The sequence below is a fragment of the Rhagoletis pomonella genome, unplaced genomic scaffold, assembly GCF_013731165.1.
Source record: "Rhagoletis pomonella isolate Grant_MI unplaced genomic scaffold, Rhpom_1.0 Rhpom_scaffold_00006, whole genome shotgun sequence".
NCBI classification, from domain to species: domain Eukaryota; kingdom Metazoa; phylum Arthropoda; class Insecta; order Diptera; family Tephritidae; genus Rhagoletis; species Rhagoletis pomonella.
In genome coordinates, this window is record NW_023458560.1 from 81658436 (window position 1) to 81663827 (window position 5392).

Consider the following 5392-nt stretch of genomic DNA (forward strand, 5'->3'; position numbering starts at 1 on the left):
ATTTTTTAGAAATAAATGAGTGAAATTATAGCAAATAAGATGCAATTTAAGATTTAAAATTCAATCTTAAATGAAATGCACACGAGTCCGAATGTTCCATATGTAACATTAAATATATTTAACTTACGCATGTACTTATGTATGTATATGCGGTCAAATGCTTTCGAGAGAGTGTGTCTATGAATCATGAGGATATTACAAATACTTTCCCATCTACACTCACCATTGTTTGCTGATGTGAGGCTAATTCTTCCATAACAGAAAGGCCCACCGATGGATGCCCAAAATATGACGGAGCGTCTTCCACTGTGATGCGCTCGGGATTATAATGACTCATCCACATCATACGCAACTCGGAGGGATTCATATTAAGTCTAATTCAATGTAAGCTTCTCATTTATAGTTTCCAGTATCCAGTATATGTATATACGTGTATTTATTACTTATTGCAACTGCATTACCTAAAAAAAAGTACAACGGAGATTACAGTTATGTGCATAGTATGTAGTCCATAAAATTCAATGCAGTAAGAAGGTAGATATGTACATAGATAATAAAATGAGGTTTGCCCCGTGATCTAGTGGACTATTGTGCCCTCCACTCTTCACAATATCTCCTCAACCCTGAGTCCCTGAGAAAGTTCAACAGTATGTTTAGGGATAGAGATGCATAAGCTGTGGCCACATTGAGCCTAAACTTCTCTAACATATTCTGCAGACTGCATCACACTCGGTGAAGATGTGTAGAAGTGTCTCACTGGTGGAGTCGCAAAACCGGCAAAGGTCACTCGCTCGAGTAAGAAACCTTAACAAAAAGAATTTAGTGAATTTGAATTTGTGATAGACGAAGTTACTTCATTTACGGACCAAACTTTGGCTAAGCTTTTTGCCAACTTAAGGGGCGTGTTTATTTCCTTAACTGTCAAATTCACTAAATACAAACTGATCGGACATAAATACTTAGAGATCTAGATGCATGGTTAGTTAAATATAGCACTGCGACCGCTAGGTCTATTGTGCCCTTAGCTCATCATAACAACTTGACAAGCCCTTAGAATCTCTAAATGTCATAACTTTAATACATAAAAAAGTATTTAATGTAATTATGTAATCAGATTGAAGAGGTCACACAATGCGCATTTTTCATGCCTACAACCGCGATTGATATCGAACGGTTCGAAGAGTCCCGTTTCGTAGTTGTTGTTTTAGCGGCTACAATAACCCAGGTCAGATCGGCTTGTATCTAGGTCCTTGTCGTCAAGCTCAACTAACGGAAGACCCAAAAAGCGTGCAGCCTCTATAAGGTCTGTCCACAGGGACACATGCGTTAGTTTTGTGGGGTTTTCCGGACATACGAAGAGTTGTTTCGAGTCGTGCGGTGTCTCTCCGCATGCCACAGCGAAGTTGGGCTATTGTGGTCTGAGTCTCCCGAATCAAATGAAGCTCCGTCTCGTCTACGTCAGGTGGTTGTGTGCCCAGAACGGCGTTCACAGGTCTGGAGTCTACGTAAATTGAATGTGAATGCCCCTCAGGGCGTGTTCAGAGTTTGCTTTATGAACCTCTTGGCTTCGTCCGTCAGTTCGTAAAGATAACTTCTGACATGCCTTGGCGGGGCTCCGTTGTAAGCAGTTGTCTGTTCGGGTGTCCACGTCTGTGGCTCCCTACTAGGAATTGCTTGCATTGCTTGTGTTGTACTCGCTTATGGGGAGCATTTCCCTGCAGTGAAAAGCCAAACCAGTTAGAAAAAATACTAGTTCATTAACTAGTATGTGCCTACCAGTTCGACAATTTCGAAGAACTTAGGCGATTAGCGACCTCTGCTTTTGAATTGCCAAAGCCAAAAATAAAACGCAATTAATTGCTTTTCTTACAAATGTCGGCTGTGGCGTCACGTGAAGACTACTGGTTCTGGTTCTGAAATCGCAGGTTCGAGGTCGCTTGGAGGTGGTTAAGATTTTTAAAGTTAAATAAATGTAAGTAAAAATAATTTATTCAATTTATAAATAAATAACAAATTTGAAAATCTAATTGTGTTGCAAAAAAACATTTACGAAGAAATATAAAAACAAAGAAATTAAACAAAAATATTTTTTTTTAAATTAAAAAATTACAATAAACAGCATAAACAAAAAAATAAATTTATAAAAAATAAAAATAAAATAACCACCACGCCACCAGCTTACCACGCGAGTGCTCTTCTCTGTCGGCCATTGTGACTGCTGTAGCATTGCGAGCAAAAAGGCACACTTATGCTTTTCACGGGGCATGAATTGGCAGACTATCTCATCAACTGGTATGATGCTACTAGTATTTATACTAGTAGATGCTGATACATAGCCTGACAATTGACATCTCGTAGGACATCGCAATGTTAAAAATACCAGTCGCTAACATTGAAAAAGGATAGAACGTGAACTAGTTCGGCTGAAACGCAAACCGGTAGAATTCTAGTTCACAACTAGTAGCTTCCCCTGCAGGGTTTCACCTCGTCATGTAGGTGGTGCTCTGGCGACATCCGGACGCTGTCCGAAGTATTGTGCTTTGTGCTGTCTGCAGCTTCATCCACTGCGTCCTACTGATATAAGGCTACCACACGGTTGCTGCTAATTTAAAACCGGCCGGCCAATTGCCTTATATGTTGCCAGCAACGTTTCTTTGTCTTTGCGCCAGGGACTGCCAGCTAAATACTTGAGGACCTTGTTGCGGCTTTGTACTTTGTTGACAATTGCGGTTGTGTGCGCAGAGAAGGGGACAAACTGTTACTCCAAGTATTTTTGGGTTATTCACCGTCGGAATTGGAGTCATCAATGTGAATACCCAGCGGTAAACAAGGTCGCAGAGGATTTTGTAGGGAAGAGGGTTAGAAAGCTCGGAGAGAGTTACTCGTTTACTTTCGAGCACGAGTCATCAATTCCATTCCCAGACTCCAATATCGAACAATCATTAGTGTAAGAGACAATCGAGGCTCCGTCTAGTGGTGGAAAGAGCTTGGATATATAATAGTTAAACAATAATGGGGAAAGGACACCACCCTGTGGAGACCCTTTTTTATTTTTCCGGGTTGGCTCGATTTATCTCTAAACATTACTGACGAGTGTCGCCAATCAGATAATTCGCCGACCACCGTTTGAGTCTCTGTGGGAGATACGAGGCCCTTTGTCTTCTAGCAGCGTGGAATGGCTGACGGTATCAAACGCCTTTGACACGTCTAGAGCTACTATAATGTTTCTCTCACAGGGCAGGTTGCGGTTTAGGTCACATGTTTTCAGAGTTTTAATTGCTGATGCTTCGCTGGGGTCAGGTGGTTCGCAAAATACAGGAGTAGCATGGCCTCTAGTATCTTCTCCAGCGGCGACAGGAGTGTTATCGAATGATAAGACTCTCCTTTGTTGGCTGGTTTGCCCGGTAGCAGTGGGACCACCCTCATCTTCCAGATGTTTGGAATGATTAGTGGCCATTGACAGGTTGAGAACCTTGGCTAAATAGTCTACTCCCGCAGGACCCAAATTTTTCAGCATCAACAAGCATATACCTCGGGTCCCATGGCTTTGGAGGCTTTCGCCCTCCCGATGGCTACCGACAAAGCGCGACGACAGAGTCGAAATATCTTTTGGTGACCGCGCCTTGTCGGACCCGGAGCGAAGCCAAGCGTCGAGAGACCAGAAGGCTGCACAAACTGCCAACAGCAAGTGCGCCTCTTGTTTTCACTTGCGGAGAAGTTCAGGAATGGACAGTGACCTCACGGTTGACCAAAGCTTACTCACTCCAGAGGTGAAGTTGCAAGTCTTTAGATGCTCTTCCCACTTTCCACTTATGTACGTTTCGTTGTTGTTGTTGTTGTAGCGGCTACATCAACCCCGCCCAGATCGGTTAATATCTCAGTCGTTGTCGTCAAGCTCCACTAACGGAAGCCTTAAGAAGCGTTCAACCACAATAGGGTCGGTCCACAGGGACAAAGGCGTTAGGGTTGTCAGGTTTTCCGGGTATACGAAGAGATGTTTCGAGTCATGCGGTGTCTCTCCGCATGCCGGACACTCATTTGGCACGTCTGCGTCTAAACTGCTCAGGTATGAGTTTAACCTGCTGCAGTAGCCAGAGCGAAGTTGGGCTATTGTGGTTCTAGCCTCCCGAGGCAGATGAAGCTCTGTCTTGTCAATGGCCGGTGGTTGTGCGACTAGTTGTACGGCATTCACCGGTCTCGAGTCTACATAACTCTAGACTCACACCCTGTGAATGCAGCTCAGGGCCTGTTGATAAGCTGACGGGTCCAGAGGTTGATTAATGAACTGTCCATCAGTTCGCAGAGATGCCACCTGACGTGCCTGGGCGAGGGCTCTTCTGCAAGCAGTTGTCTATTTGGGTGACCACGTCTATTGCTCCCAACAAGAAACTGCTTGCAGAGCATCGGGACCATTTTCGCTTCGTCGTGCAGGTGGTGTTCTGGCGAAACCAGAAGGCATCCAGTCGCTGTCCGTAGTGCGGTGTTTTGTTTAGTCTGCAGCTTCATCCACTGGCGACCACACTTTCGTTTCGTGCTATAGTGCAGTTTTAAAATCGTAAAATAGATGGTGGTTGTCGATTCTCCTTACGGGGGTGTTTTGCTTTCAAGAATATTTGTGCTTTACTTTCCCGAGAAATGGTAAAACCAAGAAGGGAAGAACCTTCTCTCTCGACGATCAATTTGTTAATAAAGTCTCAGGAACTTTCTGACGGAACGAATCGGGAACAAATTTTTTTTTACTATTCGCGTTGTATTAGTTTGATATGTTTGAATAGTTTTTATTTGATCCTCCTTGAAGATCTCGATATTTTCGTTCTCATTGGAAACGTTTGTAAGAGTTTTGTTCTCATTTGTTCTCTTTTTCAGAATGTTGCCGGGAGTACTGTTCGTTTTGTTCTTTACGGAAACGTTGCCGAACTATTTGTAATATACTAATGCTGCTTCTTTTGTGGGAACTTTCTTGACATTATATTTGGTTTTAGAGTAAAAGTAAATAAAGAATAGAACTATAGAAACCGGCCTAACTGTTAATTTTTTCGACAGGGAACGCGGTTTAATTGTGTTAAATTATAAAAATGTGATTTATAAAAAAAATATTTAATGAAGAAAATGCTAGACACGGTGATATCTGTGAGAGTATTAGTGAATTTCAATGCATTTAGAGGTTCTGCGGTATTTACTTTTACTTGAGAATTGTCAAAATCGGCAAAACCAAATTAGCGGTTTGCAGAATGCGCTGTTTGCTACAACGTATTCGACAGCAAAATATATTCTCAAAACACAACGAGAATTTTGGGCCATTTTAAACTTGCACTAAAATTTAAGAGGCTGGTATCAAATTACATACACTGAAAATAATGGACAGACTAGAATTAAGGAAAGCGCGCCCTTG

At 42.5% G+C, this 5392-nt stretch overlaps 1 protein-coding gene across 1 annotated transcript in view; it reads right to left on the minus strand.

The window, feature by feature from the left end:
• The window catches only part of LOC118741460 (UDP-N-acetylglucosamine--dolichyl-phosphate N-acetylglucosaminephosphotransferase), a 44719-nt gene that overhangs the window by 34118 nt on the left and 5209 nt on the right, over positions 1 to 5392 (minus strand). The window lies entirely within an intron of this gene.